The following is a 21,785-nucleotide window of genomic DNA, read 5'->3' as shown; positions in this document are numbered from 1 at the left end:
TGCCTTGGAACTAGGCCTATCCAAATTAGTTATGCATTTGATTTTAAAATAAAGCAGTTTAGAGAACCTCAAATAACAGGGGAAAGGGGGGATACCTAGTCAGTTGCACAACTGAATGCATTCAACTGAAATGTGTCTTTCGCAGTTAGCCCAAACCCTCTGTATCAGAGAGGTGTGGGGGCCTGCCTTAATCGACATCCACGTCATTGGTGACTGGGGAGCAGTTGTTGTTGGGGGTTAACTGCATTGCTCAAGGGGCAGAACGGCAGATTTGTACACCTTGCCGGCTAGGGGATTCGAAACTGCGACCTTTCGGTTACTGGCCTAATGCTCTTAACCGTTAGGCTACCTGCTGCCTATAACAGACTATTTACATAATTTGGCAACCCTATAATCTCTGTAGTGTCATCACAGAGAGCTATTTCATAGAGAATGTAGACCTGGTATACCACCAAACATGCACAGTATACAGTAGGTGTAAAACAGTTCAGTGAAATGCTTACTTGCAAGTTCTTTCCCAACAATGCAGTATCAAGGTGAGATGAAATAATATAAAGGAAATAACTGGGCTATAACATGTAATATTTGTAATCCTCTGAGATTGCAGTTGAACTCACTGCTCAAGTGCAGTCAGATCTTTGGTATAAGGGGCATAGCCTATTATGAGTGAGTGTGTGAACCAGCGGAGGACCCACAATGCACAGTGCCCACCAGGGAGGGAAACACATAGTGGTGGGAATCAGAATGTGTGGACACAGCACCTGCTTCCCCACTGCATAGCTCAAATACACTCAAAATCCCGATATTCACTCTAGCTCTCAAAAGAATGCTGGTGCTTAGGGACCCTGAACAAGCCCCTACAATTCCCAGACAGCAGGGTATCAAATCACCAAGCACCAAGACATCAGCAATTAAGAAAGAGGCCGATATCTGGTTCAGTCAATTCCAATATTAAACACACTGTTAACCCCAGTTGCTCCACGTTCATAAATTAGCCTGGTATTAAAGTAGTTATAACCTAAAAGTAGGCTAGTATCTGTGGTCTTGCCCAAGTGCATAGAAGGCCTAGAGGAGCAAATATTTTGTAGATGCTTTCAATTTAAAAAAATGTTTTAAAGGCTGGCACATTCCACAATTCACTCTCTGTAAAATCAAAAGATTGGACTTGCGTACAAAGACGGCATGTGAGGCAAATCTAGCTGGCCCAAGAAGTGAAAGGAAATCTTGTGTTGCACAGCCACACAGCGCTTTGTTTGACATCTATAGGATTTCCATGGGATTGAGGAGAGAGCCTCCTCGTTAAGCCTTGTATAAGATTAAATCTCCATATTCTCTGAGGCCTTGATGATTTCTATTGTCGCACTTCCTGGAACTGCGTCCCTATTCCCTATATAGTGCACTACTGTGCACCCTATGGGCCCTGGTAAAAAATAGCACACTGTAAAGGGAATAGAGTGCCATGTGGGACACTTCCTGGGTTTACAGTGGGTGGGAGCTGAGTGTACACAGGCGACTCTGAGGGGGTGTTGTTGTGGTGATCCCCCCCCCACAGTCCTGCCCATTCACACAGGGAGCTCATGTGTACTGAGTGTGGCGGTGAACCATGGCCCGGCACAAAGCTGGGAGTAGCACAGTCTGCTTTTACACCGCCACTCACTCAACCATGGCAACAAATGCCTCATGGGTGACTAGTCCCTGCACTCGCCCTCTCCTTTCTCTCTTGCTCTGTGAATACCCTCTGGGGCAGTCTGTCTCAGCCAGGGCCGAGGTCTACTGACACCCAGGACATTGCCATCAGTGCTGCAGAGAGACAGATAGGCTCAAGTCCGGCACAAAACCAACCCTGCCTGGGTTCATATGGAGGATGTTATGGACTGGTCATACCAACTAGAAAACCCAGAGAGACACAGATTGGATTTTGTCGAAGGGAACATAGCAGCTGGCAAAACAATATTCCCTGAATGTTCTTGTCTTTATAAGAACATAACAGCACTGCTAGGCTATACGTAGCCACTAAGAATTACCCTCAGTAAGCTGCCAGGGTGAGAAGCACTTCAGGCAACAGTCAGACCTTTTCAACAAGTAACACTTAGCAACTTTACTGGCTCCGGCATCGGTAATTAGTCATTTGCAGATTACTTGGTTACTGGTGCTCTGAAAAGTAATTGCCAGTTGAGAGGTTTTGAGAATGCTAAGTAAACGAGACTCTCAGGGCTAGTGAACTCTCTCGCCCTTCTGGTCAGTGCCTGTGTGGCCTTGTGAGGCTCCCTTGTGAGGCTTCAATAATGAAGATGTGTAACGGGAATGTATTTGTGATGAGCCAAAGCAGAGACTGGAGCATCTCTGATGTGGACGGCACAGGTTGCCTCCTAAATAACACCCTGGCTTTTCCCTATGTAATGCACTACTTTTGACCAGAGCCCAATAGGGCATAAGGTGCCATTTGGGATGCAACCACAGTCTCTGGCTGCCACACCAGCAGCCAAACCCAAGATGGCTCCAAGTAGGCTTGGCCAGTATACCGTATATTTCCTATACCAGGGTATTTGGAAAAAGACACAGGATGGTTTTTCAATACTGTCAATACATTTGAAACTATTTCATTGAAGTTTGTTTTATAAAATGTGAATATTTGTAGCTACTTTTGAAGTAAATACCTGCAGTCAACTTGGAGATAAAGAATATCACGTTCTTAATTTCACCTGTCACATTTTTCATTATGAAGCTTACCAGTAGTACCCAGTCACGTGGTGTTTGTTTACAACCACACAACGGCGAGAGACCGGTGCCTTGTGAGTCACTCACTGTTGTGGAGCACACGCCAGGTGATCTAGCTACAGTATGGAATTCAAAACGTAATGTTTGCCTGCTAGATACACTACATGATCAAAAGTATGTAGACACCCCTTTGCTGCTATAACAGCCTCCACTCTTCTGGGAAGGCTTTCCAATAGACGTTGGAACATTGCTGCGGGGACTTGCTTCCATTCAGCCAGGAGCATTAGTGAGGTCGGCACTGATGTTGGGCGATTAGGCCTGGTTCCAATTCATCCCAAAGGTGTTTGATGGGGTTGAGGTCAGGGGTCTGCTCAGGTCAGTAAAGTTCTTCCACACCGACAAACTATTTCTGTATGGACCTCGCTTTGTGCACGGGGGCATTGTCATGCTGAAACAGGAAAGGGCCTTCCCCAAACTGTTGCCACAAAGTTGGAAGCACCAGAATCGTCTAGAATGTCATTGTATGCTGTAGCGTTAAGATTTCCCTTCACTGGAACTAAGGGGCCTAGCCCGAACCATAAAAAACAGCCCCAGACCATTATTCTTCCTTCACCAAACTTTACAGTTGGCACTATGCATTGGGACAGGTAGCGTTCTCCTGGCATCCGCCAAACCAAGATTTGTCCGTCGAAGTGCCAGATGGTGAAGCGTGATCCATCACTCCTGAGAACGCTTTTCCACTGCTCTAGAGTCCAATGGCGGTGAGCTTTACACCACTCCAGCCAACGCTTGATATTGCGCATGGTGATCTTAAGCTTGTGTGCGGCTGCTTGGCCATGGAAACCCATTTCATGAAGCTCCCAACAAACAGTTATTGTGCTGACGTTGCTTCGAGGCAGTTTGGAACTCGGTAGTGAGTGTTGCAACCGAGGACAGACGATTTTTTCGTGCTACGCGCTTCAGCACTCGGCAGTCCTGTTCTGTTAGCTTGTGAGGCCTACCACTTCGTGGCTGAGCCATTGTTGCTCCTAGACGTTTCCATTTTACAATAACAGCATTTACAGTTGACCGTGGCAGTTCTAGCAGGGCAGCAATCTGATGAACTGACTTGTTGAAAGGTGGCATCCTATGACAGTGCTCGTTGAAAGTCACTGAGCTCTTCAGTAAGTCCATTCTACTGCCAATGTTTGTCTATGGAGATTGCATGGCTGTGCGCTCGATTTTATACACCGGTCAGTAACAGGTGTGGCTGAAATAGCCGAATCTACTAATTTGAAGGGGTGTCCACATACTTCTGTAAATATAGCATATCCCCATTTTTGCCCGATTTTGCATGCCTTCTCAAACAGCTGCAACTGTATATGCATTCGTAAATCAAGTCCTTTCTTGAGGAGAGTGATGGAGTGCTGCATCAGATGACCTGGCCTCCACAATCCCCGACCTCAACCCAATTGAGATGGTTTGGGATGAGTTGGACCAGAAGTGAAGGAAAAGCAGCCAACAAGTGCTCAGCATATGTGGACAATCCTTCAAGAATGTTGGAAAAACATTCCTCATGAAGCTGGTTGAGAGAATGCCAGAGTGTGCAAAGCTGTCATCAAGGCAAAGGGTGGCGACTTTGAAGAATCTCAAATCTCAAATATATTTTGTACTTAATGCAGTTGGTGGCCACACCAGATACTGACTGTTACACACACCCCTCCCTTTGTTCAGGGACACATTATTCAATTTATGTTAGTCACATGTCTGTGGAACTTGTTCAGTTTATGTCTCAGTTGTTGAATCTTGGTATGTTCATACAAATATTGCTGAAAATAAACGCAGTTGACAGTGAGAGGACGTTTCTTTTTTTGCTGAGTTGTATGTATGTGTGTGTGTGTGTGTGTGTGTGTGTGTGTGTGTGTGTGTGTGTGTGTGTGTGTGTGTGTGTGTATATATATATATATATATATATACACACACACACAGTGGGGAGAAAAAGTATTTAGTCAGCCACCAATTGTGCAAGTTCTCCCACTTAAAAAGATGAGAGAGGCCTGTAATTTTCATCATAGGTACACGTCAACTATGACAGACAAATAGAGATTTTTTTCTCCAGAAAATCACATTGTAGGATTTTTAATGAATTTATTTGCAAATTAGGGTGGAAAATAAGTATTTGGTCAATAACAAAAGTTTCTCAATACTTTGTTATATACCCTTTGTTGGCAATGACACAGGTCAAACATTTTCTGTATGTCTTCACAAGGTTTTCACACACTGTTGCTGGTATTTTTGGCCCATTCCTCCATGCAGATCTCCTCTAGAGCAGTGATGTTTTGGGGGCTGTCGCTGGGCAACACAGACTTTCAACTCCCTCCAAAGATTTTCTATGGGGTTGAGATCTGGAGACTGGCTAGGCCACTCCAGGACACTTGAAATGCTTCTTACTGAAGCCACTCCTTCGTTGCCCGGGCGGTGTGTTTGGGATCATTGTCATGCTGAAAGACCCAGCCAAGTTTCATCTTCAATGCCCTTGCTGATGGAAGGAGGTTTTCACTCAAAATCTCACGATACATGGCTCCATTCATTCTTTCCTTTACACGGATCAGTCGTCCTGGTCCCTTTGCAGAAAAACAGCCCCAAAGCATGATGTTTCCACCCCCCATGCTTCACAGTAGGTATAGGTGTTCTTTGGATGCAACTCAGCATTCTTTGTCCTCCAAACACGACGAGTTGAGTTTTTACCAAAAAGTTCTATTTTGGTTTCATCTGACCATATGACATTCTCCCAATCCTCTTCTGGATCATCCAAATGCACTCTAGCAAACTTCAGACGGAGCCTGGACATGTACTGGCTTAAGCAGGGGGACACGTCTGGCACTGCAGGATTTGAGTCCCTGGCGGGTAGTGTGTTACTGATGGTAGGCTTTGTTACTTTGGTCCCAGCTCTCTGCAGGTCATTCACTAGGTCCCCCGTGTGGTTCTGGGATTTTTGCTCACCGTTCTTGTGATCATTTTGACCCCACGGGGTGAGATCTTGCGTGGAGCCCCAGATCGAGGGGAGATTATCAGTGGTCTTGTATGTCTTCCATTTCCTAATAATTGCTCCCACAGTTGATTTCTTCAAACCAAGCTGCTTACCTATTGCAGATTCAGTCTTCCCAGCCTGGTGCAGGTCTACAATTTTGTTTCTGGTGTCCTTTGACAGCTCTTTGGTCTTGGCCATAGTGGAGTTTGGAGTGTGACTGTTTGAGGTTGTGGACAGGTGTCTTTTATACTGATAACAAGTTCAAACAGGTGCCATTAATACAGGTAACGTGGAGGACAGAGGAGCCTCTTAAAGAAGAAGTTACAGGTCTGTGAGAGCCAGAAATCTTGCTTGTTTGTAGGTGACCAAATACTTATTTTCCACCATAATTTGCAAATAAATTCATTAAAAATCCTACAATGTGATTTTCTGGATTTTTTTTCTCTCAATTTGTCTGTCATAGTTGACGTGTACCTATGATGAAAATTACAGGCCTCTCTCATCTTTTTAAGTGGGAGAACTTGCACAATTGGTGGCTGACTAAATACTTTTTTCCCCCACTGTATGTATGTGTATGTGTGTGTATGTGTATGTGTATGTGTATGTGTGTATGTGTATGTATATATATATATATATATATATATATATACACACACACACACACCCAGTCAAAAGTCTGGACACCTACTTATTCAAGGGTTTTAATTTATTTTTACTATTTTCTACATTGTAGAATAATAGTAAAGACATCAAAACTATGAAATAACACACATGGAATCATCTAGTCACCAACTAAGTGTTAAACAAATCAAAATATATTTTATTTTCTTCAAAGTAGCCACCCTTTACCTTGATGACAGCTTTGCACACTCTTGGCATTCTCTCAACCAGCTTCATGAGGTAGTCACCTAGAATGCATTTCAATTAACAGGTGTGCCTTGTTAAAAATTCATTTATGGAATTTCTTTCCTTCTTAATGCGTTTGAGCCAATCAGTTGTTGTGACAAGGTATACAGAAGATAGCCCTATTTGGTAAAAGACCAAGTCCATATTATGGCAAGAACAGCTCAAAAACCATTCTCAAAACATTTGCTCTTATTTAGTGTGTACCGAACGTGATCCAGTATTTTTCCGTCAGCTCTATTCTTACGTAGTTGAACTTTTTAGTGAGAACTCAAAAATGGGATTTGGGAGGTCAATTTAAAAATGTGTTGTGAAAAGACAGTGAATGTTTGAATTAACATAATATCAGTCAGTGAACCATTAGCCTACCCTATAGCAACTCCAGTGGCGGTCGGTGCAGTTTTAAGATGAGGGAGGATGCAATAAAAATGTATGCGCATGGCCTTATTTCTATTACAGTATATTGGATATTCCATTCACCCAACTCAATGTAACATCGATAGGTTTAGGCTACTACATGATTCTGTCATTTTTCCTGTACCCATCATGAGGTTGCTACACCTAGCCTATGAATTAAAGTTTACAACGTAGGTGCACACCGGTCGAGAGAAAATTGACATGACAGACAGTGACACATTCTATACCGCCTTGCACACTCTTGCCTGCATCTAGCTGATATAGGGTGTAATCATTAGTCCAACAGTTGTAAATGTGAGTTTCTACTGGACAAATGCAGGTATGTTTATCCCTGTTTGTTCCATTTGCTTCCGTTTAAGATACGTTTTTCAACAGAATTGGCGGAATAAATACACCCCTGATCACACGCAAACACAGTTCACTTTCATAGCAGCCACATAAAAACAGCATGATCACTTTGCTCGATGAATATACAATTCCTTTTCGCAACTATCTACGCATTCTCCTCCTCTCACCTTTTCCCTTCGCTTGTGGACTTCAGTGCACAACACATCAGCTGTCTGTGACCAGGCACAAAAACTTTCCAAGCCAAACCTTCATATCATGACAGCTATCCACTACACACAGCCTACATTGTTGTCACATCGTAGTCAACATAGCTACTAGAACTAACGAGTTAGCAAACCTGCTACAATCATGAAGTACAGTGAACAGTCAGAAAGCAGTCTTGCAGTTACACCGGCGGGCCCCGGTGGCGATCAATTAATAAAACCAAAAGCTTACCTTAACATGGTTCCAGTGTTGGGTAGCCATAGCCAGCTAGCTAACATAGCATCTCTCTCTGTTTGAGCCGGGAGATTGAATAGGCTAAACTAGCTAGCTGCATTCACCAGCTATTTGAAAGTGAAAGGAAAAAATAATACAACCAAATATGTGACTCGTTTCAGGAAACTAGGCGTATGTCACTACTTCACAGGAGAGGCATTTGAACGTACATTTTTATTTATCAAAATGCTTTTTTTTGGCAGAAATTCCTTCTGGAAGATGTGTACTTTCATGTGCCTTAATAACAACGTGTATGCCATCTGTAAATATGAATAAAATTGCTAAATTACGAGCCTAGTTGGTTTAGCCACGGAAAAAAAGACAGGAACCTTCCCACTAGCCATGATTGGCTGAGATAATGGATGGGCTGGACATGCTGAGAGAGGAGTTCAGATTGGTCTGCCATGTAGCATGCTTCTGTCTATAACAAAGGGCTGCTCATTATGTGTAGGTAATCCTTTAACGCAGCTTTAACGAAGAACTGCAAAAGTTTTGCTTTCCACTTTCTAGAGGACTGAGTTTTGAAATCAGTGGAATGCCCGGTGGAAGCAGAGTATGATAGCTAAGGAAATTGAGAAAATTCTGCCGTTTGACTGCAAATATGCGGAGGAAGTCAAAAAGAGAACACACAGAAGGCTGTTGTATAAAACACCTCTCTCCGGATTACATCTTCAAACTAAGGGCAACCGTGGCATCCGTGACAGAGAGGGAGAAGCGTTCATCCATGTATACGGGTAAGAGAGTCTAGCTAGCTACATTTTCAGATATTATAAGTTTCAAATTTTGTCAAAGTATTTTTCATTGCAAGTTAAAGCGTAATGTTAGCTAGCCAGCTAACGTTAGATGGCTCGCTAGCTAACGTTACGTGTATGAACTGTGTAGTAATATTATCTCAGAGCCATTTGCCTTTCTAGTTATAGCATAATGTTAGCTAGCCAACTAACATTTAACCTAGTTGGTTAGCTACCTGCAGATTCATGCAAGGTAGTAACGTTATGAGTTGGGATTATGGTTCATTGTTTGTCTAAACAAAAGACGCAAGTAACCATTTCACAGTACTGTTTACACCTTCTGTATCCTGTGCATGTGACAAACTTTGATTATATTTGATATAGTGTGTTTACCAGAGACGGTAATGTGAAGAACAACATGACCTGCACCAAATTATTAGGATATAACGTTAGGCCAACGAGAAAGTGTCCAAGTGTTGAAATTCTCTGGTAGAATGCCCTGCTTTTATGACGTCACATTCACAACCATAAGCTATTTTCTGTAATTAGCTTGCCATTAACTTGTAAATAATGATCTTGTTGCGAGTTTATTTTCCTGTAATAACTTTAGCTAATTTGTATTCATTAAGACGTTGTCAGCTATATGATAAGGTCATTATTTGAACTGGCTAGCCAGCTAACTTAACGTTAGCTAGCTAGCTAAAAAGCTAGAAACAAACCAAAACATTGTTTAGAAAGTTGCTTTTAGTTGCCTGGTTTGCTAGATTTACATATACTAAATTAATTTTTAAACAGATGGGTTTAATGGTGTTAAAATAAACCAGTTATGCTATTTTGGACCACCAGGCTGCTGATGTCATTCATGTGAATCCTTAAAGAGATGGGGGGGGCTAAAGATTAAGAGGGTGTGAACGATGCTGAATGGGTGTAGACAAAGAAGAGCTCTCCAGTAGGTGTACAAAAACATTCAAGGGCCATTTTCTCAAAAGTGGGGTTACAAGTTTATCAACTTTCAAAGCAGAATTATTTTCCCATTGTTCCTCAACTGTAATGTATGATATACAATTTTTCTAGCTCTGAGTCTCTACTTGTAAAAAACAACATTTCAAATGTTGCTACATAAGACCCGAATCGAGCTGGGTCGGTCACATATACAGTTGAAGTCGGAAGTTTACATACACCTTAGCCAAATACATTTAAATTCAGTTTTTCACAATTCCTGACATTTAATCCTAGTAAGACTTCCCTGTCTTGGGTCAGTTAGGATCACCACTTTATTTTAAGAATGTGAAATGTCAGAATAATAGTAGTGATTTATTTCATCTTTTATTTCTAACATCACATTCCCAGTGGGTCAGAAGTTTACATACACTCAATTAGTATTTGGTAGCATTGCCTTTTAAATTGTTTAACTTTGGTCAAATGTTTGGGTAGCCTTCCACAAGCTTCCCACAATAAGTTGGGTGAATTTTGTCCCATTCCTCCTGACAGAGCTGGGTGTAACTGAGTCAGGTTTGTAGGCTTCCTTGCTCACATGCCTTTTCAGTTCTGCCCACAGATTTTCTATAGGATTGAGGTCAGGGCTTTGTGATGGCCACTCCAATACCTTGACTTTGTTGTCCTTAAACCATTTTGCCACAACTTTGGAAGTATGCTTGGGGTCATTGTCCATTTGGAAGACCCATTTGCAACCAAGCTTTGACTTCCTGACTGATGTCTTGAGATGTTGCTTCAATATATCCACATAATTTTACTTCCTCATGATGCCATCTATTTTGTGAATTGCACCAGTCCCTCCTGCAGCAAAGCACCCCCACAGCATGATGCTGCCACCCCCGTGCTTCACGGTTGGGATGGTGTTCTTCGACTTGCAAGCACCCCCTTTTTCCTCCAAACATAACGATGGTCATTATGGCCAAAGAGTTCTATTTTTGTTTCATCAGACCAGAGGACATTTCTGCAAAAGTCCGATCTTTGTCCCCATGTGCAGTTGCAAACCGTAGTCTGGCTTTTTATGGCGGTTTTGGAGCAGTGGCTTCTTCCTTGCTGGCGGCCTTTCAGGTTATTTCGATATAGGACTTGTTTTACTGTGGATATAGATACTTTTGTACCTGTTTCCTGCAGCATCTTCAAGGTCCTTTGCTGTTGTTCTGGGATTGATTTGCACTTTTCGCACCAAACTACGTTAATCTCTAGGAGACAACGCATCTCCTTCCTGAGCGGTATGACGGCTGCGTGGTCCCATGGTGTTTATACTTGTGTACTATTGTTTGTACAGATGAACGTGGTACCTTCAGGTGTTTGGAAATTGCTCCCAAGGATGAACCAGACTTGTGGAGGTCTACAATTTTTTTTCTGAGGTCTTGGCTGATTTCTTTTGATTTTCCCATGATGTCAAGCAAAGAGGCCCTGAGTTTGAAGGTAGGCCTTGAAATACATCCACAGGTACACCTCCAATTGACTCAAATGATGTCAATTAGCCTATCAGAAGCTTCTAAAGCCATGACATCATTTTCTGGAATTTCCCAAGCTGTTTAAAGGCACAGTCAACTTAGTGTATGTAAACATCTGACCCACTGGAATTGTGATACAGTGAAATAATCTGTCTGTAAACAATTGTTGGAAAAATGACTTGTCATGCACAAAGTAGATGTCCTAACCGACTTGCCAAAATTATAGTTTGTTAACAAGAAATGTGTGGAGTGGTTGAAAAACAAGTTGTAATGACTCCAACCTAAGTGTATGTAAACTTCACTTCAACTGTAGCTGCCTCTCTTTGTTTTCCTTAATTTTGGAAGAAATTAATGTGTTCAAAACTGTTCAACTATTGTCTTACTCTCTCTTAGAGTCAAACTACTCACCCCATTTTTATGCACTGCAGTGCTAGCTATTTGTAGCTTATGCTTTAAGTACTAGATTCATTCTCTGATCCTTTGATTGGGTGGACAACATGTCAATTCATGCTGCAAGAGCTCTGATAGGTTGGAGGACGTCCTCTGGAAGTTGTCATAATTACTATGTACGTCTATGGAAGGGGGGTGAGAACAACAAGCCTCCCTAGGTTTTGTATTGAAGTCAATGTACCCAGAGAAGGACAGAAACTAGCCGTCCTCCAGCTACACTATGGTGCTACCCTACAGAGTGCTGCTGAGGCTACTGTAGACCTTCATTACAAAACAGTGTTTTAATCAATTATTTGGTGACGTGAATATATTTAGTATACAGTGCATTCGGAAAGTATTCAGACTCCTACACTTTATTACGTTACAGCCTTATTCTAAAATTGATTTAAAAAAAGTATTCAAATCAACACACAAGACCATCATAATGACAACGTGAAAACAGGTTTTTAGAAATGTATTTAAAATAAACAGGAATACCTTATTTAATTAAGTATTCAGACCCTTTGCAATGAGACTCGAAATTGAGCTCATGTGCATCCTGTTTCCATTGATCATCCCGGAGATGTTTCTACAACTTGATTGGTGTCCACCTGTGGTACAGTTCAATTGATTGGACATGATTTGGAAAGGCACACACATGTCTATAAAGTCCCACAGTTGACAGTGCAGCATGTCAGAGCAAAAACCAAGCCATGAGGTCGAAGGAATTGTCCATAGAGCTCCGAGACAGGATTGTCAGAGGCACAGATCTGGGAAGGGTACAAAAAAACATATGTTTGAACTCTGACCTTGATTAACAAGATTCTCTGGTCTGATGAAAACAAGATTGAACTCTTTGGCCTGAATGCCAAGCATCACATCTAGAGGAAACCTGGCACCATCCCTACGGTGAAGCATGGTGGTGGCAGCATCATGCTGTGGGGATGTTTTTCAGGGGCAGGGACTGGGAGACTAGTCAGGATCGAGGGGAGATGAACGGAGCAAGTACAGAGATCCTTGATGAAAACCTGCTCCAGAGCGCTCAGGACCTCAGACTAGGGGCAAAGGTTCATCTTCCAACAGGACAACGACCCTAAGCACACAGCCAAGACAACACAGGAGTGGCTTGGGGACAAGTCTCTGAATGTCCTTGGTGGCCCAGCCAGAGCCGGACTTGAATCTAACATCTCTGGAGAGACCTGAAAATAGCTGTGCAGCGACGCTCCCCATCCAACCTGACAGAGGATTGAGAGGATCTGCAGAGAAGAATGGGAGAAACTCCCCAAATACAGGTGTGCCAAGCTTGTAGCGTCATACCCAAGAAGACGTGAGGCTGTAATCGCTGCAAAGGTGCTTCAACAGAGTACTGAGTAAAGGGTCTGAATACTAAGGTATCTTTTTTATTATTTTATACATTTGCAAAAATTTCTAAACCTGTTTTTGCTTTGTCATTATGGGGTATTGTGTGTAGATTGAGGGTCTGAATACTTTTTATTTTAGAATAAGGCTGTAACATAACAAAATGTGGAAAAAGTGAAGGGTCTGAATACTTTCCAAATGCACTGTATATAGTGTATTACAGAGCAAGCGGTAAAGCTTCATATGACACCAAATTTGCTTTGTAGCACCTACAGACTAAACATTATGGAGTCTTAAAGGGATAATCCACCCCCAGAAATAAAAAATCATGAAACTCCTGTCAATTTGGTGAACGCCTATGTTCTATCATTGGGTAAAAAAAAGAAAAATCCCCATGATTTTACTTCCCTAAGTGGTCCACCTGTGAAAATCAGGAAATCGTTTAGGAAGCGACGTCATAGCTTTAATTATTGTCACTGGGGATGGGGGATTACACACTCACATTTCACAACGCTTTTAAAACAATTACCTGCACTCCAGATCGCCAATGGAAGTACGGCCATACTTATCTAGAACACATCCATCTGTTTTTATATCGTCATGACAAAGTATAGATTTCACTTAGATGAGCTCAATCTAAACAGTGTACCAAATTATTCACCTCCGTTTCTCCTTCAAGTACCATGTCGCAATGCGCCATGTCTGTAGGAAACCGAGACATTACAGAAAGGAGATAGGAATCCCATTGGGCAATAAATGGAAAAACGCCCCACCCAACTGACTGTCGACCAATCGCATTTATGTTAGCATGATGCGTCAAGCAATCGGATTCTAACAGAGTTTCCCATCTCCTCAAAAGTATCTCTGTGGGAAAGCAACGTCCTGCTCTCGCTCTGGGCAGAACTAACTGCAAACTGATAGTGCAGTTTGTTTAAGCGATTTTACAGCTAGCTAGCTACTTCACATGCTGATATTGACTTTGGTATTGTGTGTGTAGCTATGTTTTCTAGCTAGCTACCTAGCTAGCCAGCCCAGGGAGAGAGAGAACATTGCATTGTGGGTTTTGTAGTAGACTTGAGCTGGAACAGATTTCCCAAAATGATTTTCACCTGTTTCTACCAATCATTTATGACAAAATGAAACATTTGTTCACGAAAAAATAATAATAATCACATAGTGTTATTTAACATTACATTTACGTCATTTAGCAGACGCTCTTATCCAGAGCGACTTACAAATTGGTGCATTCACCTTATAGCCAGTGGGATAACCACTTTACAATGTTTTTATTTTTATTTTTATTTTGGGGGGGGGTTAGAGGATTACTTTATCCTATCCCAGGTATTCCTGAAAGACCTGTCTGCTGCCTTTGATACTGTGAACCATCAGATCCTCCTCTCCACCCTCTCCGAGCTGGGCATCTCCGGCGCGGCTCACTCTTGTTGCGTCCCTACTTGACAGTCGCTCCTACCAAGTGGCGTGGCGAAAGCTGTCTCCACACCACGTGCTCTCACCACTGGTGTCCCCAGGGCTCAGTTCTAGGCCCTCTCCTATTCTCGCTATACACCAAGTCACTTGGCTCTGTCCATCTCCTCACATGGCCTCTCCCTATCATTGCTACAGCTGACGAAGCACACAACTAATCTTCTCCTTTCCCCCTTCTGATAACCAGGTGGCGAATCGCATCTCTTGCATGTCTGACAGACATATCCGAGTATGGATGACCGGATCACCACCTCAAGCTGAACTTCGGCAAGACGGAGCTGCTCTTCCTCCCGGGAAGGACTGCCCGTTCCATGATCTCGCCATCACGGTTGACAACTCCGTTGTGTCCTCCTCCCAGAGTGCGAAGAGCCTTGGCGTGACCCTGGACAACACCTTGTCGTTTCTCCCGCTAACATCAAGGCGACCCGATCCTGTAGGTTCTTGCTCTACAACATTCGAAAGAGTCGACCCTGCCTTACACAGGAGGCTGCTGGGGTCCTAATCCAGGCACTTGTCATCTCCCGTCTGGATTACTGCAACTCGCTGTTGGCTGGGCCCTCCCTGCCTGTGCCATTAAACCCCTACAACTCATCCAGAATGCCGCAGCCGTCTGGTGTTCAACCTTCCCAAGTTCTCTCCGTCACCCCGCTCCTCCGTGCACTCCACTGGCTTCCAGGTTGAAGCTCGCATCTGCTACAAGTCCATGGTGCTTGCCTACGGAGCTGTGGGAGGGGGAACGCACCTCCGTACCTTCAGGCTCTGATCAGTCCCTACACCCAAACGAGGCACTGCGTTCATCCACCTCTGGCCTGCTGGCTCCCCCTACCTCTGTGAAGCATAGTTCCCGCTCAGCCCAGTCAAAACTGTTCGCTGCTCTGGCACCCCAATGGTGGAACAGGCTCCCTCACGACGCCGGACAGCGGGTGTCACTCCCACCACCTTCCGGAGACATTTGAAACCCCACCTCTTTAAGGAATACCTGGGATAGGATAAAGTAATCCTTCCTTCTCCCCCCCCTTTACTCCAACCAACCCCCCAAAAAAGATTTTTTTTTTAAACATTGTAAAGTGCTTATCCCACTGGCTATAAGGTGAATGCACCTATCTGTAAGTCGCTCTGGATAAGAGCGTCTGCTAAATAACGTAAATGTAAATGTTAATAATAGGAATTAGTGGTTTAGGCTGGATTATCCCTTTAAAAGGAAGTCTGGGTAAGGCCAAAATGTCACAAATATTCCAACTTCAATTAATTCTTTCTCAATTATGCTTTAAAAGCTGCAATATGTAACTTTTTGGGCGACCCAACCAAATTCAAATAGAAATGTGTGTTTTAGATCTGTCATTCTCATTGAAAGCAAGTCTACAAGCGGTAGATCTGTTCTACTGGCGCTATTTCTATACTTCCCTTTCTTACGTTTCATTTTTGCGTCTTCAAGCTCCAAACAGCTGAAAATACAATAATTTTGGTTTGGAAAATATATTTCACAGCGGTTTAGATTCTTTACACTATACTTGCTTGTTTTGTCACAAACTGAAATTAGGCAAACTATTCGAGCTATTTCTGCATAGTGCATCTTTAAAGATACAAATGTCATATGTCAACAATCCTTCCACCAATGGATCCTTCTATGGATTACATTTCGTAAAAAATACAAAAAAATCATGGTATTTCTTGGTTCTAGTTTTGTGAGGAATCACCCTACAGGTATAGCCAGGTCTCGCTCTAAAGAGGTCCTCTGATCTCAACGGAACCTCCCTGGAAACAAAATAATCTAGGACTAATCAAATAAGATCAACATCTGAACTAAATCATCATACAACCTTATGGATGAAGCGATCCTTAAAGGGGGAACAGTAAGCATGTTGTGTGAACATGCCATGCCAATAGACTAGATTGATGCATTATCCACTGGGGTGACTGTCACGCGTATCACACATCCTGAGATTATAGTCAAGAACTAAAACTCAAAAGTCAGCAGCTGAATGGCGCATGCTGTTCTCCCCTCTCCCAGGCATCACCCTGGCCCCTAACCCCACAATGGCACAGATTCCAAAACTTCACACTGTTGTTCCTAGCACATCCACCAGTCCCTGTTAAATTTTCTAACCACTTAATTCACAGAATGACATTAAAGTCACTCCTAGAGGCAGCAAATACCCATCACTTTTTAAGAGTTCTGCATGGAATACAGATGCAGATATGGTTTTGAGCGATGGGAATGTATGCGTTTAAGGCTTAAGCATTCAGAGGGAAAATGGAGCCTGAACAAATTGGCTCTTGATATTCCACACCACATGGTAGATGCATGCTGGCTCATAGGCGATAGTCAAATCAAATCAAATCAAATTTTATTGGTCACATGCGCCGAATACAACAGGTGCAGACATTACAGTGAAATGCTTACTTACAGCCCTTAAGTATGGTGTCTGCAGTGGCTTGGGAACCAGACATATCCTCCTAGGAATATCTTTGCATCTACATCCAAGAAATACAATCTGAATGACATAAGTGTGTATCTTGATTCCTGATGAAAATGTGTTAATACGAAAGGCGCTTTACACAACTTCGTCTGATTGGTAGAGGTCCAGTCACAATGACAAGCTTCAGCATGTCTTCACTCATAGGTACAGGCCTACTAAAAATGTTAACAAATATCCATTCCATATTGCTGTTTAGGCTGTAGTCTATTAGTCATACTCTGGACCTAGTTTTTGTCCCATGGAATAAATGTTGTAGATCTTAATGTTTTTCCACAAAAATCCTGGACTATCGGACCACCATTTTTATTACGTTTGCAATCGCAACAAAATAATCTGCTCAGACCCCAACCAAGGAGCATCAAAGTCGTACTATAAATTCTCAGACAACACAAAAATTCATTGATGCCCCTTCCAGACTCCTTCTGCCTACCCAAAGACGTCAGAGGCAGCAGACAAAAATCAGTTAACCACTTAACTGAGGGGAACTCGGAATTTAACCTTGCGCAATCCCTAGATGCAGTTGCACCCCTAAAAACGAAAACATTTGTCGTAGAAACTAGCTCCCTGGTATACCAGAAAATGCCAGCTTTGAAGCAAGCTTCCAGAAATTGGAACGAAATGGCGCCACACCAAACTGGAAGTCTTCCGACTAGCTTGGAAAGACAGTACCGTGCAGTACCGAAGAGCCCTCACTGCTGCTCGATCATCCTACTTTTCCAAATTAATCGAGGAAAATAAGAACAATCCAAAATTTCTTTTTGATACTGTTGCAAAGCTAACTAAAAAGCAGCATTCCCCAAGAGAGGATGGTTTTCACTTCAGCAGTGATAAATTCATGAACTTCTTTGAGGAAAAGATCATGACCATTAGAAAGCAAATTACGGACTCCTCTTTGAATCTGCGTATTCCTCCAGGGCTTAGCTGTCCTGGATCTGCCACTCTGCGAGGGCCTGGGATCGGGAGAGACACTTAAGTGTTTTAGTACTATATCTCTTGACACAATGATGAAAATAATCATAGCCTCTAAACCTTCAAGCTGCATACTGGATCCTATTCCTACTAAACTGCTGAAGGAGCTGCTTCCTGTGCTTGGCCCTCCTATGTTGAACATAATAAACAGCTCTCTATCCACCGGATGTGTACCAAACTCACTAAAAGTGGCAGTGATAAAAGCCTCTCTTGAAAAGCCAAACCTTGACCCTGGGAAAATATAAAAACTATCGGCCTATATCGAATCTTCCATTCCTCTCAAAAATTTTAGAAAAAAGCTGTTGCGCCAGCAACTTCACTGCCTTTCTGAAGACAAACAATGTATACGAAATGCTTCAGTCTGGTTTTAGACCCCATCATAGCACTGAGACTGCACTTGTGAAGGTGGTAAATGACCTTTTAATGGCGTCAGACCGAGGCTCTGCATCTGTCCTCGTGCTACTGTGGACCTTAGTGCTGCCTTTGACACCATTCGATCACCACATTCTTTTGGAGAGACTGGAAACCCAAATTGGTCTACACGGACAAGTTCTGGCCTGGTTTGATCCTACCTGTCGGAAAGATAATCAGTTTGTCTCTGTGAATGGTCTGTCCTCCGACTCAACTGTTACATTCCGGTGTTCCTCAAGGTTCCGTTTTGGACCAGCTATTGTTTTTCACCTATATATTTTACCTCTTGGGATGTTATTCGAAAACATAATGTTAACTTTCACTGCTATGCGGATGACACACAGCTGTCTACATTTCAATGAAGCATGGTGAAGCCCCAAAATTGCCTGCTAGAAGCCTGTGTTTCAGACATAAGAAGTGGATGGCTGAAAACTTTTACTTTTAAACTCGGACAAAGCAGAGATGCTTGTTCTAGGTCCCAAGAAACAAAGAGATCTTCTGTTAAATCTGACAATTAATCTTGATGGTTGTAAAGTCGTCTCAAATAAAACTGTGAAGGACCTAGGCGATTACTCTTTGACCCTGATCTCTTTTTGAGGTGAACATATCAAGACTGTTTCAAGGACAGCTTTTTTCCATCTACGTAACATTGCAAAAATCAGAAATTTTCTGTCCAAAAATGATGCAGAAAAATTGATCCATGCATTTGTTACTTCTAGATTGGACTACTGCAATGCTCTATTTTCCGCTACTCCCGGATAAAGCACTAAATAAACTTCAAGTTAGTGCTAATACGGCTGCTAGAATCCTGACTAGAACCAAGAAATTTGATCATATTACTCCAGTGCTAGCTTCCCTACACTGGCTTCCTGTTAAGGCAAGGGCTGATTTCAAGGTTTTACTGTTAACCTATAACGTTACATGGGCTTGCTCCCCTATCTTTCTGAGTTGGTCCTGCCGTACATTACCAATACGTACGCTACGGTCACAAGACGCAGGCCTCCTAATTGTCCCTAGAATTTCTAAGCAAACAGCGGGAGGCAGGGCTTTCTCCTATAGATCTCCATTTTTTATGGAACAGTCTGCCTACCCATGTGAGAGACGCAGACTCGGTCTCTAACCTTTAAGTCTTTACTGAAGACTTATCTCTCTTCAGTAGGTCATATGATTGAGTGTAGTCTGGCCCAGGAGTGTGAAGGTGAACGGAAAGGCTGGAGCAACGAACAGCCCCCTTGCTGTCTCTGCCAGGCCGGTTCCCTCTCCACTGGGTTCTCTGCCTCTTAACCCTGTTGCAGGGGCTGAGTCACTGGCTTGCTGGTGCTCTTTCATGCCGTCCCTGGGAGGGGTCGTCACTTGAGTGGGTTGAGTTACTGACGATTGATCTTCCTGTCTGGGTTGGCGCCCCCCTTGGTTTGTGCTGTGGTGGAGACCTCTGTGGGTTATACTCGGCCTTGTCTCAAGATTGTAAGTTGGTGGTTGGGGATATCCCTCTAGTGGTGCGGGGCTGTGCTTTGGCGGAGTGGGTGGGGTTATATCCTTCCTGTTTGGCCCTGTCAGGGGTTTCTTCGGATGGGGCCACAGTGTCTCCGGACCGCTCCTGTCTCAGCCTCCAGTATTTATGCCGTAGTTTATGTGTCGGGGGCTGGGGGTTAGTTGGTTATACCTGGAGTACTTCTCCTGTCTTATCCAGTGTCCTGTGTGAATTTAAGTATGCTCTCTCCTAATTCTCTCGTTCTCTCTTTCTCTCTCTGAGAACCTGAGCCCTAGGACCATACGTCAGGACTACCGGGCATGATGACACCTTGCTGTCCCCAGTCCGCCTGGCCTTGCTGCTATTCCAGTTTCAACTGTTCTGCCCTGCGCTACAAACCCCCTACCTGTCCCAGACCTGCTGTTTTCAACTCTAAATGATCGGCTATGAAAAGCCAACTGAGAGACCTGAGCCCCTAGGACCATACGTCGGGACTACCGGCCGTGGTGACTCCTTGCTGTCCCCAGGTCCGCCTGGCCTTGCTGCTATTCCAGTTTAAACTGTTCTGCCTGCGGTTATGGAACCCCTACCTGTCCCAGACCCTGCTGTTTTAAACTCTAATGATCGGCTATGAAAAGCCAACTGAGATTTATTCCTGATTATTATTTGACCATGCTTGTCACTTATGAACATTTTTTGAACATCTTGGCATGGTTCTGTTATAATCTCCACCCGGCACAGCCAGAAGAGGACTGGCCACCCTCATAGCCTGGTTCCTCTCTAGGTTTCTTCCTAGGTTTTGCCTTTCTGGGGAGTTTTTCCTAGCCACCGTGCTTCTACACCTGCATTACTAGCTGTTTGGGGTTTTAGGCTGGGTTTCTGTACAGCACTTCGAGATATTAGCTGATGTAAGAAGGGCTATATAAAATAAAAATTGATTGATTGATTGATTAGGAAAAGGCCAATACGAAGCTGCGCCAGGGATATACAGCCTAACTGAGGTTACTGCAGTATAGCCTAACTGCAGTTAGGGCTATGTGTCCAAAATATTACAGTTCACTGCGTTGTCATCCAGTAATTTTTTGTAAGCATTGACAATCTTTAGGGGAGAATCTGGCCCACTATGTACACAATCATTACACTGTTTAGAATTTCATTTAGCTAATATATCCTCCATGACAACATTCCATGGAGGATTACCATCTTTACCATTCAACTCTTCATTCATCCCCCAAAGTTATCGTCACGGCCACAGGACCTCCTCAGTAAGAAAAGTATTCTGTCCATAACTTTTTCACTTTTGATTCAAGTATTAACACTAACTTTTTTCCAGTTGCACTTAACAAAAGTTGAGTTAGGCAGTGATAAAGTACAAATAAAACAAAACACTACTAAATGCACAATGTGAACACGTGCAATCATGCATGGAAATGTACTCCTTTTCATTATTGCATACAAAGTAAAGGAAATTATGAAAACGCTTACAATAATTTTCTATAATTTTAGTCAAGGTCTGCAGAAGTTGGTGTAGCATTGTGCTATAGCTAAAACGTTCGCTACTTTATTTTAACAAAAACACATCGTTTGTTTACTGCGAAAGATGAACAGAACAACAGCAACACATAACTACCTTATGTGATATGTCAAATGTCCAATTTTGTAGGGCGTACAAAAACTTTTTGCAAAGCCATCTCAACATTCATCCACGTTTTCCAGAATTTGTAAAAAGTATTCCTCATTCGAAAATACTCTGAAGAGGGACGCCACAACGGGAATGGGCCATGATATCAGTCCCAAAAAATCAGGGCACTTTTTTTACTGAGTTTGCTGCCAAGTTAAACAATCTTACCACGATATGCTTTAACCATTTTAATTTAAATATAATTTAAACTTTTTTAAATACAGCATTACATACAAAAACAACTGTCAAAAGTTACTGTTTAGCTGCACCCCACCAGCTATTGATCTACCAATTCCTTATGAAACACCACAATAAATAATATTTCACCGGATGTATATGTAAGCATCCGCTTGGCGTTTCCACTCACATACGGCAGTGGGAAATAACTAGATGATTTTTGCCGAATTTCTGCAAATTTTCTCATCATAAACATTTGAATCTCA

At 42.8% G+C, this 21,785-nt stretch overlaps 1 protein-coding gene across 1 annotated transcript in view; it reads right to left on the bottom strand.

The window, feature by feature from the left end:
- LOC121577808 (innate immunity activator protein-like) overlaps positions 1-21,373 on the bottom strand; it is a 75,984-nt gene extending 54,611 nt beyond the window's left edge. Inside the window, exon 1 of the mRNA XM_045212277.1 lies at positions 21,292-21,373. The gene's annotated coding sequence lies outside the window, so the exon portion shown is untranslated. The remainder of the gene's footprint in view (positions 1-21,291) is intronic.
- Between the last annotated feature and the right edge of the window lie 412 nt (positions 21,374-21,785).

This window comes from Coregonus clupeaformis, unplaced genomic scaffold, assembly GCF_020615455.1.
Source record: "Coregonus clupeaformis isolate EN_2021a unplaced genomic scaffold, ASM2061545v1 scaf0005, whole genome shotgun sequence".
Taxonomy (NCBI): Eukaryota; Metazoa; Chordata; class Actinopteri; order Salmoniformes; family Salmonidae; genus Coregonus; species Coregonus clupeaformis.
This window is presented reverse-complemented; position numbering and strand designations above follow the sequence as displayed.